Below are 14,201 nucleotides of genomic sequence, written 5' to 3' on the forward strand. Positions count from 1 at the left end.
ATTAAAGAAGAACAAAGGACTTTGAGGGAGTTGAGTAGAACCCAGGGGAATTTTCAGCCCCTGTCAGAATTTTCTTAAACTTTCCATGCCTTCACTTTGCTCACTACCCATCCTCCATTGCTTGAGACGATGTTAACAACTGAAGTATTCCTGGGAAACTAAACAAAGGGAAAGGGGCTTGATCCCCCCAGGCAGGAAATAGAGCAGTGAAAGGAGAGTTTCCAGCTTTGGCTGTACCCTGGGGACCTGAGCACTGGTACCCCTTCCAGCTTTCACTCTAATGCTTCTTTAAGTGAGTCCTTTCTCTTCACTCCAATTCAAATTTAAATTCAAGTCCAGGGATAGGATGAAAGACACTCTTAAGTCTGTAACACCATATGCATATAAAGTTCAGAGAAAAGAAGTGTTTCTCAAATTCAGTAAGGATTATGTTGACTGGAATAGGAGCCTATCTCTGCTGCTGTTGCTTATGTCTAGAATACCATTCCCTTTCTCTTCCTCCTAGTGAATTTCTGTTTATTCTTTAAAGCCTCACTTAAACGTAGTCTCTTTTGTAAATCTTTCCCACATTTCCCCAGGCTTCCGTTAATCACTCTCTCCACTGGATGTGTATTCAGTGTGGAAACGCCAATACTGCAACACCGTTGTATAGATATCTATTCATCCTCCTCACGCGTGAGCAATTTGAAAGCAGGGTTGTCTTATCCATGCATCTTCAGCACCTGTCTGAGTCAGAGTAGAAGCTTACTTGATAACCCTTTAGATTGCATTTACCTGTATGGAATAAATATGCTTACCCACCATGCTAATCTGTGTTTATGAACATATTCTCATGATTTTTCACAGTTGGAAAATCTTGAGGAAAAATGAGCATTTGTACCATTAACAATATGTTCCACTGTGTGATGTTCAATTGATAAGCTTGACTCCAGGACTATGTTGTGTCATTTTGCAGGGCAGGGAGAGGTACATACATTTCACAGTATATATGATTCATAGATAGTGTACATGACAAATGTTTGTGATAAAAATGTTTCAAGGCAGTTCCTTAACAGTATAGTACAAGTATGGTCAAGTGATGTTTGTCCCAGTACACCTTGAAAATAGTTTAACAAAATCTTGGTGCTTCAGCCAGTCCTTAATCTGAGAACACTAGCAACTTTGAGCAATGTAGAAGATACTTCTTTAGCCTCATCTGAGGTTCTCTTGGTCTCATATGTCTTTGGGGTCCTTGGCCACTTGTTCTGTCCCAGCTGATGATATGGTGACTGCCTGTGTGAGCTCCAGTCAACTTCCTGTTTACCTGTTGCTGTCAGGTAGAGGTGTTGCAGACATACTCAGGGCTCAGGCATATGCAACTTGGAAGGGCAGGGAAGTTAATGCCTATGGGGCAAACCTTTGCTCAATGAGAGAGGATATTGAAAAAAATTATCTTCTTTCTCCCCCTTGGATGGACTGTCCTGAGATGCACTTATTCACATGTTCTCTCTAAAGACAGAGCTGTAAGATCAAAGAATTAGTGCTGTTTGACATCAAGCAGTGGCCAACTAGGTCACGCATCCTTTGTATTTGTTCTCTCTCCTTTTCTTCCTCTCCTCTTTTCCTGCATTCCTGCTTCCCTGGGAATGCACTCCCCAAGAAGCATTAATGAATGATATTTTGCCCCAGTTATTTTCCTGGGGAATTTGGACTAAGATAACGTGTGAATATTTATCAAATACTTGCTAGAAACTAGTGGTAAGTGCTTAAGGGGTATAAAATGAGTAAGGCACAATCTCTGCTCTTAAGGAAAAGATATTCAGGTAGTGAAGTAGCACAGCTAGACATAAATACATACAAAATCATAATGTAACACAGTTGTAATAGCTTATAGGATTCCAGGGAGGAAGAATATTATTAACAGAAATCCACCTGGCTACTCTGTGGCATCTAGGTCCTAATTGAGCCAGCTGCCTAAAAGTACAATGCCATTTTTCTTTTCCAAACCAAAACTTTAACTTTTTGATAAAAAGGATAGTTTTCAGGGAGACAGGGAGCAAGAAAACCTGTCTCCAAGCTCTAGAATTTTGGTGTTTTCCCAGAAAAATTATTAAGAATTTCTCAAAATCAGAAATCTCTCTATAAATTCTCCATGTTAAATATGAATAAGTCCAACTAGGCAAGTAAGCCACTATGTGACTTCCTAAATCTTAATAGTGTCCTTATTTCATCACCTTGTTTAATGGTATTGGTTGAACTCTCAGCTTTCTTTGGAAACTTCAGAGGTCTCATCTACGGGGAAATCCAGGATGTTTATCCCATGGCTTTTTCTGGTTTTCCAGGAATCCCGACTGCCTCTTAGTTTTTCATTTCCCAAAGCAATCTTGTCATTATTTGGCCAGCTGAGGACTGGATTCCCTCTAATAACACTTAAATTTCTCTTACCATCCACACTCAGCAAGGATACTCAGCATGAATGACAATCTGCACATGTTTGGAATTGATTCTAATTCCAGTGCATGGCCTATAAATTACATTAGCATCCTTATTTCCTCTTGGCAAATACTGATTGACCACCAAGGTGTCACCACAGAGCTAGGGCAGCCTTGGGATTGTACCCAGGGCAACATGGTCTACTTGTTATTTTAGCCTCAGGCTGCTTGTTGTTTTAATTTTTCACTTATGAACATATACACTGGCCTTGGTAAGGGGAGCCATATTGTCAGCTGGAGGGAAAAAAAAAACTTATAGAGAAGCAAATATAAATATTATTGCATATTTTTTATAGATAAGAAGCTATTTAAGAACAGAAGGAGATTAAAACAAGGGTATAAGACTCGGTTCTACTCTCAAATGGCTTTTGGTTTACTTTTCACGCGCAACCCCACGCTCCTTGGAAATTCGTTGTTTGATATTGCTATTTGCTGCAGACTACTGTCCTATCATGAGCCTAAACTGTTTCTGAATAGTGTGTTTTACAATGTGCTTTCCCCTCCGTTTATTACTGAAAAAAAGCACAAAGCTTCTAAATGGGAGTAAAGCGGAAATAATGCACGCAGGTTTTTCCTAGAAAATCCCTGCATTAGGTTAATACCTTATCTTCCCTAAACAGCAAAATCAGACAGGCTCAGAGACAGGGGTGGGGGGAAGAAATGATGAGAGATAAACTAGGATTTTATTCAGTCTATCCAAGATTTCATTCAAAGTAAAACTTAAAGAGAATAGTGAAATCAGAAAGAATCTAAATCTAAGGTTTTTATTAACAAAGATAAAAGAGACAAAATGTTCTATTTAAAGACAAAAATCTTTGGCTGATAGTTAATCCATATATCCAGCCTAAATATGAAAAAATCTCCCTTTTGGGTTGTCGTGGCTATCTTGATGGGGCAGTCCCACCCTTCTGTTGCCTCCCTTGCCGCCAGCATGCTACATTGGCTGCTGCACCCCTGAGATGTTGGAGGGTCAAGGATGCAAGTGGCAGAGAGTTTAATTTTCTTGGCCACCATGTGGTGAAGGAGACGAAATGTCATGACAGCCTATAACACACATTTTTATGGGATTGGATCTGGTCTTAAATATTTAAACTTTTTATTTAGAGCACAGAACCTTTTATGAAGTATTGGTAACAACGTCTAGGCCCCTGCATCTGTACCTGGAAGGAACCAGAACTGGCTTTTTTGACTGTTACTGATAAATTGCCCCATCTCTGTCTCCCCAGTGGAAGCCTTGCCTGAAGGAGGAATTGAGGAATTGGCATGATTCGCATTTAGCTAGGTGGAGAAGAGAGAACCCTAAACCTTTGTAATGTCCTTGTAGCACTGTGCCTGAAGGAATTTGTCCTTAATCAGCAGCTCAATTTAGGCTTGGTCAGGAAAAGGATGAGGAGGAGGAGGAGGAAGTGGGGGAAGATTCTAAAACTCAGAGCTATGCTTCTCAGGGTGAATTCCCCTCCTCTCTGTCCTGTGTCTGAAGAGCTAAACATCTTGAACTGTGCTCTGTTAAAAGACAAGACTTGTAGTTTAGTGCAAAAGCCCAAACCTGGAGCACCTTCAAATCCTCTGCCATCACTTCCTGACCAGTTGATTGAACTAAGTCCCTTCAAGTTCCTGAACCTCAGTTTTCTGATCCACAAAATAGGATAACTTTACAGAATTTTTACAAAGACCAAATGCCATATTACTTATAAAAATGAGTTATAATCCATAAAAAACATTGACAACACATAATGATAATAATAACATTTTAGATGGATTCACCCTGATTACTTTAATGCATTTGACAAAAGTACTTTGAGGATATATCTGCTGACTCCCCAGAAGAATGAAACCACATTGCCTTTCTGTGATTTGTGACCTAGGTGACTTGGGGGCAATACATAAGAAAAAGAATAAATTATCTTTTCTACCTCATTATGCCGGTAGGGTAAAAATATAAAAGAACTTCCCCTAAATTGCATCTGATAGGTACTGGGCAGAAAAATTAATTTTATTTTAGATTTATATTCTATAATAACAATATTACCACTGAAGTCTCAAAAGTTTTGAAGGTGAAATATTTATGTTTTTGAAATGCTTAATGATCTTTCCTGCACAAGATGGAAAGGATATAGACTTGAAGAAAAATAACAAAACGTCCAAAAAGGAGTGTGTGAAATATCTTTTGAGGGTGCACAACTCATAATGCTTCCTGTCATTCATCCAAAAATTTCTTCACAGAGAGATACTGAAGAAAAATAAATGACAGTGGGACTCATAGTCACAGCTTCCTCACATCACCCTGACTCAGGAGGGACTTGAGCTTTTGCTATTTAAAGCCACAAACTAAGAGAAGAGTATAGGAGGTTTTCAAAAGTTAAAACTGACCCTCTTTTCTTGCAGGACTTCTTGAACAGCCTCACAACTCAGAGAGATAGTCTTATGGTGCCAAAGTCTTATCATTTTTTATGCAAATAGTTTTAGCATTATCAGTTGTCTAACATTATCAATACTTTCATTTCCTATAGATCATATTTTTCTGATGATGTCCTGGGAACATTAGCTAAACTCTTTTCTGGAGTGTTTTCTCTTGCTCTGAAAAAACCAGTCTGACCATTTAGGGTTGATCATTCACCAGTCTCACCCACTGTCTGGTTAGGAGGGTGGGGTGCAAACGTGGAAGGCCTGTCAGGGTGAGCATGGCCACTGGAGCAGGAGAGTCTCCTCTGTGCTTTGCTTTGTACCTTCCCTCAGTCTTCTCAGGATCTTCCTCTCACATCTCCCAAACCCAGTTGGCATTTTTTCCTGGCTGTCTACTCCCTCCGGCCCCTTTCCTACCCTGGGCTCTGGAATTGCATTTTCCTCCCATGGAATGTTACCCAGACTCTCTTCCATACCTGTGGGCTATCCTACTCTTTAGACTGAAAAGCCAATAATTTCCCCAGCTTTTTGCAATTGGGCAAGGAAAATGTGAGATGAAACCTCCTTAATGTGCGGGAAAAAAAAAAAATCTAAATTTGAATTTTGGGCAATTTGACTGAAAGGCAAGGGAGGTAGTCATTTGAATCCTTGAAATGACACTGCTCGGGTGACTCTGGAAGTCAGGAAGGCCCCATAGAATAGGGAATTGGAGGTGGGCAGTGCATGTTGGTTGTTGGATTGTGAATGTTCTAGCTTGTGCCACCCAGGCCAATTGTAAAAGGAACTCTTCCTGGTATAGAAAAAGTTAGAAAAAATGAGAAAGGAAAAAAATTAGATTTCATTCCAAATTTCTAGTCCTAGCTCACATATGATGAGAGCAGTAGTGGCTGATACAGACCTCCTACACAGAGGCCAAACCTCCAGAAGGCTGGCTAAATTGGCAGTTCCAAAGTGGCCCCAGACCAGCAGCATCAGTCTCTCCTGGGACTTGAGAGAGAAGCATGTTCTTGGGCCTCATCCTGGACCTCCTGAGTCAGAAGCTCTGGGGATGGGACCCAGCAATGTGTGTTTTAACAAGACTTCCAGGTTAATCAGATATATATTCAAGTTGAGAATCACTGGCAAGAGGTAAAGCTCTATACTTCGCATAGGAAGATATGATTAAAATCACAGCTACACTACTATTCATAGCCCAAATTGTTTCAGAAAGATTTTAAAGTGGCTCTCTTACAACTACCTGTGTGACCTTAAGCACTTCACATAAACAATCTGAATCTATTTAGCTGAAAGTAAAAATTATGACATTGAATTCAAAGTTGTGAGAAATGAGAAGTAGTATACCTGAAAAGTATGGGAAATATGAGGTAATACGTGTGAAAAAACATTTGAAATTTTAAAGCAATATGAAAATATCAGATAATTACCTTTCTTTGCTCTACTTCCTTCCCTTTCTCTCTTCCCTCCTTTTCCCTTCCTTTCTCTATCTCTTCATTCCAACATTTTCCCCTCCCTTTGCTCCTTATTCTATGTAACTTGTGTTATCTATAGTTCCTGGATTTTTTTTATGGATCCAATTATTAAGATTTAATGTCTTATTTTTTAAAACAAGTGATTTTCAAAATTCCACGCATGAATTCACCTGCACATCTGCAGACCATAAAATAACGTGTGATAAAAATCGGTGGTGGGAGAGTGAAGATTCATGTGAGCTAGGATTATTCCCGGTTCATCACGAACCTCGGTCACACCTTTGTCAGCAGCAGATCCAGAGCTAGCAGCAGTGTATGCCACACCACTCCTTTAAGCTCTATCTACACTATCACTGAAATGAAAGATGCATCAGAGCTGACAGAAACTTCACTTAGTTTGCCAACCCACTCCTTCTTCTCTGCCTCAGTTCATAATTCAGGGACCTCCTCAAACAGTGCCTTCCACGTTATCAAATCTTCATACTTGCTGATTGTTGCAATCATATATTGGTCGATGGCATTGGAGATTTCTGCTCTCTTTGCTCCTGTTTGAAACTTCATTGCAAGCTCTTGTGGATGGTGTCTAAGCCACCAAGAGCTTGCCTTATCCCCTGCAAGGCATGTGCAGTGTATCTGAGACTGTTGTCCTGCTCCAATGCTAATAATCTGCCCGTTCTTAGAGTAGCACTCAGAGTTTGACTGAGTGTACTGGACAGCAATGGTGGCCGCGATGAGGTCCCTGAGGGCAGACTGCGGCAAATCTTTATTCTTGGTAACGACATTGCTAAATAACGACCTGTTGATGATACCATTATTTCTCTTCTGGCCTAAACAAAGACTGAAGAGTTTTTGAATTTCATTTTCATCTGGTTTATAAAACTGGAGAACACAGTAGTTTCCATTTTTCTTTCTAGAAAGTATTTTCAAGGCTTCTTCATATCCCAGGGCAATAATACCATACTTCTCTGGATATAATTTTCAGAGTCGGTACATCACAAACATCAGATAATGCAACAAAATCACCAAATGAAGACGTCTTATCAGCCCCTCTTGCTCTTGCATATGCCGTTGATATGGGAGTAAGGGTTTTATGGAGATCAGAGACCTTGTAGACCTTGACCTCATCTTCGCTGAGCAGCACCTGCGGGGCTGACATGTTTGAAACAGGCAGCAGCTGGAGTGCCTATAATGTCTCTTTTGAGTTCCTTCACCAGCTGCCAGGCATTCAAAGCATCATACAAGTTTAGAAATCTAGGAGCTCCATTTAGAACTGTGATGGGAAGCTTGGGCTTCATTGTGTACAGCCGAACACGAGTCTGATGAGGGTTCATTTCATACCACAAGGGCATCTGAGATATCCCTTTGCTGTACTGTTTCCTGAAGTAATCCGGAATTGCTTCATCATATTGTGCCATATGAGTGAATACCTTCAAGGCTAACTGGTGTCTAGTCTCCCAGGAGGCATCTTTACTCTCGGAGCTCAGCATCTGTGGACACTGCTGCATAGTCCTCTGGTTCACATACCACTGTCGCTCGAACATGGTTTTTGGCTGCGGCTCTCACTAAGGTTACTCCGCCAATATCAATTTGCTCAACAGCTTCCTTGACAGTTACATTTGGAGAAGCCACTGCTTCACAAAGGGACGCAGATTACAAGCACAACTCTTATAAGATTGAAATCAAGTCTGGCCATGGCAGCATTATCTTCTGGAATGTTAGGATCTAGGATTCCTGCATGAACTGCAGGATGCAAAGATTTCATACATCCCCCCAACATTTCAGGAAATTCCCTCGGCTCAGAGACATCTCTGATGGCTAGCCCAGCATCCCTGAGAGCTTTTGCAGTCCCTCTGGAAGTGATTAGATTCGAACCAAGAGAAGTTAGTTTTCTTGAAAATTCCACAAGGCCCGATTTTGTCAGAGACACTAAATAGGGTGAGCTGGTCGGGAGCCAAGGCCGCAGGAGCCCGGTCCAGGGACAAGCGGCTGGCAGCAGTGATGACCCCACGTGTGGAGGGAGGTGGCCAGTTCCTAGGTTTTAAATTAACCCTCAATGCTTTGATATTTAATTAATTTACACTCCACTCCATTAAAAATTGTATTTGTGAAAAAAGTCAAAACACTTTATTCAGTTCTTGAAAATAATTTTATTCATAACTGCCCTTACCGCCCACCCCAAAAAAATGAGCCTGAGTATAAATGAATCAGAAATATTTGGATTAAATTTCCCTATTATCTTTTACACAAGACATGGTTTTTAAATTATGGGAAAAATTTCTTGGCAAAATAAATTTCAGATTTGGGAAACAGTGTTGGATGTTCCAATCCCAAACACTGCTGAGTTTTTATCCTCACTGATGTGAAATAATTAGTGCCTTATCAATTTCAGGATAGAGATGATATGAGTGAATTTCCATAAACTGCTTTCTTTTGTTTATGAAATAGGCAATATAAGTTTGAGGCCTTAAAATTTCACTGTTATGTCCAACCTAAAAGGAATAAATAAAACACCAATAACAAAGGAATCTGAGAAATAATTTTACGTATTTATATCTAAGCACTACAATTTGACATGAAGGATCTCATATTCTTTCTTTTCTTTCAGAAAGATATTGTAATATAGTGGAAAGAATATATGGTTTGGAATTTAATAGGCCTGTATTTGAATAATGGCCAGGCCATTTACTAGCTTTTGGGTAAATTATTTTACATTGAGGATCACCAGTTTTCTCATAATAAGAATAATAATATTACTCTATAAATCTGTAGAAAAAATTAAATCAAAAAATTTGACAAAATTCACTCCTCCAGAGTAAACAAAATAGACATAGGTTCAGATATAATCCCAATACCTTTCAGACCAGGATAATCACACACATGAAATACTATTCCTATGAAGTATTATTATTTATAAATTAGTTTTGATTCCTAGATAACATGAAAAATGCTAATAGAAAAATGAAAATGCTGATGAGAAAATTGTTATTTGGGGTCTACAAAATTCCCAGAGATCTATCGCTTTGAATAAACAAGTCATTTGGCAGAGTACAGATAGCACTCACATTTATTTCAAGCATGAAACAAAATGGCCTGTTGAAATATTGTTTTCCCAATTAGTTTACACTTTAAATTATTGCACATATAGAAAGAAAATGTTCAGCTTTAAATATATGTAAAGCAATAAAATCAGTTCTAAGTAATGTCACCAAATTATATTGACATTGAATGCTCCATTAAACTGAGTTAAGGAGCTGGATGCAGTCATATGAAAGAGATTTTCATTTTTAATTGTTAACAAGTAGTTCTTACCATGGCAAAGCAATCTTGCTCATGGTTTAATTGGCTCAAGTCTTGCTTGAGAAATGAAAGGATAAGACGTTGCTAATCCTATTTCTTATCCCCAGCCTACCATGAAAGTCTTACTTTCTACCTCCTCTTCCTGGGTTTCTTGGCCTCTCAACTTTTCTCCCACTATCTCCACCACTTGAAATCCTCTGTATCCTTGAAAGACTCCTCCAAGAAACTCTTTTCTATTATCCCCTCACCCCCTTAAATTGGTGCAGAATCTCTTTGAATCCCTATGAACTTCATAAATTATGCTTTACTGTATTTTGTTTTTTAACTACTCTGCCTGCTGTCCCGTGAGCCCTCTGGGCATGTCTTGTCTTGTTATCACCTACAGCGTCTAGAACAGAGCCTAGCACACTACCTGCCATGTGTAAGTGTGCAGAGTTAAAACTCTGTTCTCACAGAGTTGAGAGGTTGCGTGGGCAGCATGGCATAGGTTGGGATAATTTCTAGAGCTGAAGCCAGGTTCAGCTCACATGTTTGACTGAGTAAGTCATTTTGGCTATAAAGATAAAGCCACACATGCAAACAATTTGCTTCATCTCAGATTTGTTTCATTTGTCCCATGTATGTTTGTGCAAAACCTATGTACTTCCTCTCATATTTTGTTCTTTTTTTTAAAGTTAGGGCCAAATATACAGTGGCCTGGGGAACGATATCTTTCAGAGGATTTTTTTTTTTCTGGAATGGGCACACTGACACTGTTATATTGCAAAAAAGGCGATTGATAAGATACAAACCATAAAATATAGCATTTTAAAAATGCTGAACTAGAACAATACCACTTCTAAAATGTGTGCCTTTATTGTTATTTTAGGGGTTTTTGGGGGGGTTCCTATACTTGTGAGACAATCCTAGAATGCAATGTTCAATTAATATATTAATCTAACATTTGTTCACAATATACAGAGATGTATTTCCTTATAACACAGAAATGAAATATTTTGAAGAATAACCTTCTTTACAGAAGAAAATTGTTATTATCTGAATAATTAAATTTTATTTTGTTTTGAACCATGAAAGTTCGAAAAAGTACTTAACTAATGGCTATAAATTCCTCAAAAATTCTCATATCAGAATTTCCCAAATCTGACGCAAGCACGTAGTCGAGTGTTATTACTTAATTAACCACTCATGAAGGCAATCACATAGTTTAAAAAAAAAAAGAAGAAAGAAATAAAGAGCTTTTTAAATTTTTCCAATTTCTTCTCAAAATCATAATTTGCTTTTCTATATTTATTTGACTCAAAAGTACACAAACATTAAAAATAATTCTTGTACTATGTTCCTGTCTGAGGGATGCTGTATTTGCTCTGTGAACAGATGGACGGATGCTATGCCAGTGCTTCTAGACAGAGTTGTAATGAGAGTGAAGGAGCTATGGCAATCAAGACTTGCTCGGTTTGAGAGAAAAGGAGCAGAGTTGCCCAAAGGACAATAGGACAAGAAAGGAAAGTAATATAAATCATTTTGTTTTTATTTATATAATGGTTTACAGGATTTTTTGTTTTGTTTTTCTCCAAGATTATCAGAAAATATTGCAATAGTCTTCGAACATATTTAATAAGCTTTATAAAAAAAAACCTAGATTCAAGGCAGAGAAAGAAATGAAAAAAATTAATCAATCTTTCATAAAATCTCAAAAAAATCACAAAAAAGATGAATAGGAAATTATTTTCAAGTATGAATTGAATTTTCAAAATGAAACTAAAACCATCTTAAAAATCTTTATCCTTTCCTTTTTAAATTTATTTTTGTTTTATTTTCCATTTCTGCTTATCCTGAAGACTAAAGCATTAGGATAATTAACTCCAGGAAGATATTGTGGAGTTAAAGATGAGATGCTCTTTTATTATAAAAAGGTCTAGCACAGAGAAAATTCTCCGAGCAGTAAAGGAGAGAGCTGTGATCCTGGTGTTTTATGTTACCGAAATATGGTTTGCTGCTGAGAGATTTATGAGAGTGAGTAAGAGATCAAAGATTCCGTCTCAAAGTCTGAGGTTCAGTAAACACCAAACTATTACTTTCCAAACAAATTTATATTTTTAAAAAAGCCCTTAAGATTAGAAAGTGAAATTCAATCTATGTTTGAATTATTGTCTTCTGTATCAGCAGAACATTATTTTACAAAGCTAGGTCATGTCCTTGAAGTCATTTGAGTTGCAGTACGAGAAAAGGAGAAAGGATGGGAGGGAAGGCTTAACACTTCAATTTTTAAAATAATGTGTAATTCACTTTAACAAATAAAAACCTAAAAACAGTAATTTTGTATATTAATGTACTGCCTTTTGTAAAGAAAGACAAATAATATTAACTACATTTTAAACTATTTCATTCTACAAAGTGTAAATTTACTAATTAGTTGAAAACTTTTAAGATATTTTCTCTTTCTTCTGGTAATTGATAAAATGCTAAATATTTAGAACTATATAAAGGAAACAGTTTTATGAGTTCTTCAATTACTATTTTGAATTGCCGGTAGAGGCATCTTGAATTGAGATAATAAACTTTAATTTTTGGTATATTTGAGATAACTGATGGCTATTTTTTTCTAAACCCTCATGTGTATTCCATGTGAACAGTAATGTCTGTGCATCTAACAATTGTAGGGATGTGATATTGGAAGAGCAACATGCGTAGTTATGTTTTTATACTGCCTGCAAAGTCAATAACATCATTTTTACCATTCAATTTCTCCTAAACTTTACTGAAAGTAAAAAAGACACCACAGTTAAAAACACTCAAACGACTCAAAGAATTAATACTTCAGTTAAATGAAGACCAGAGTCAGGCATCCTCATACGCCCTGCTCTACCTTATGACTCTTCTCATTGCATATGGTAAACCACACATATTATACATGTCTATTCCCATACACTTCTGGAGTGAAATTTCTTCTTAATGAGAAAAGATTTTTCCTTTCTTGAGCTTCTTTTACTGACAGAAAGACAAGACAGTTCTTTGGAGCAGTTGCCTTTCTAAAATGCTGCTGCCATTTTGGAAGTATGGTGCCGAGAGTAAATAAATACAAACATTTTATTCATTTGTGATCACACATTTGTGCCTTATTTCTCAGAACATCACTAGGGCTATTTTATAATTTGATTCACTCTGTAGGTGCAGATCTTAAAATTAATAATTACTAATTCTCAAGGACCACAATGAGATTAGAACTATGGCATTTCTTGGCACCAGATCTAGCCCTCAGACCACATTATCTTCCAAATAAAGTAATGGAAACAAAAGAGACCAGTTTTATGAAAGGTCAGACTAAAACCAATAAAAGGAAGCAAATGCCAATTACATTAGTGGATAATGTAATACATGTGTCATATAACTAGTAACTTTTCCAGAAGATACTTGCCATGGGATGAGCAGCAGGTTTCATTTATAATCCCCAATTTGCCTTAAATTGTGTTCTGAATATAATGCTTTCAACTTAATACTTAAATATTAGGAATTCAAAATGCTATTTCAAGGCCTCAGGTTGGGATAAGCAGCATCTGAATTATAATAATATTATATTCTACTAATTAAATATTTAAATGCTAGGAAAAAGCAGCAGCTCAAACAAGTAGGAAATAAGCATATCCTGGCAAGATGGAGGTTTTCTCTCTCCATCTCTCAGAGCTTGTTAATAATACCATTGTCTCAGTATTAGTAATAGCAATTACCATTTATCGAGCACCTACCATGTTACATACATTTTGTTTTCTCTAATCTTCACAAAAGCACAGTGAGGTAGTTACCATTATGTCCATTCTACAGCTGAGTAAACTAAGTCTTAAAGGTGTTACATTATGTGCTCAAGACCAAATACCTATTAAGTGGAGAGTAAGGTTTTGAATCCAGATGTGTCCAAGCCAAAGGATGTTTTTACCATTACATCATTTAAGAATTCAAGTCTTAGAGTCAGATTGGCCTCATCATGTAATTATTGCGTTACTTAACCTCTCTGAGTTAGGGTTTTCTCTTGAAACATGGAGGTGTTAATAATGCCTACTTCACTGATTATTAACCCACTTTAAATTTGGAATCAAATGGGGAGTTTTTAAACAAAACTGATGCTCACCCCTCCTAAATGAATAAGAAGATATTGTTAAAAAGCTCACCTGGTGATTCTAAGGTTTGGAAACTGTAGGGAACACCTGACATGCCTCACTGAATTATTAAAACTACTAAATAAGATTTATATCTTTAAACCACTTATAATAGTGCCTAGTACATAGTAGTTGTTTAATATGAGTTTGCTAATAATTTTTATGGTATGTTTGTTGAGAATACCTGTTTTCTTTCAATGAGAACTAAAACGTTAAGCTTCTGGCATACAAAAAGACACAATTACTAAATGAATAAGTAGAACTGGAAACAAGCGTTGATTCTTGGGGTACTGACCCCATCTGGACCATGGCACTATGGTCAATGCTAGAGGTGCCAAACATTGATATGAAGGACCTGGCCCTTCACCTCTATCTAAAAACTTATTATCTAATTAGGAAGACCAACCTGC

At 37.4% G+C, this 14,201-nt stretch overlaps 1 pseudogene across 1 annotated transcript; it reads right to left on the reverse strand.

Annotated features, from left to right (window-relative positions):
• Nucleotides 1-6,509: 6,509 nt before the first annotated feature.
• Nucleotides 6,510-8,368, reverse strand: LOC105809906 (annotated as a pseudogene). Its single transcript, XR_001137475.1, has one exon. The product of XR_001137475.1 is annotated as a bifunctional purine biosynthesis protein PURH pseudogene (transcript).
• Nucleotides 8,369-14,201: the final 5,833 nt, after the last annotated feature.

The sequence above is a fragment of the Propithecus coquereli genome, unplaced genomic scaffold (assembly GCF_000956105.1).
Source record: "Propithecus coquereli isolate 6110/MARCELLA unplaced genomic scaffold, Pcoq_1.0 Scaffold200, whole genome shotgun sequence".
Classification (NCBI taxonomy): Eukaryota; Metazoa; Chordata; class Mammalia; order Primates; family Indriidae; genus Propithecus; species Propithecus coquereli.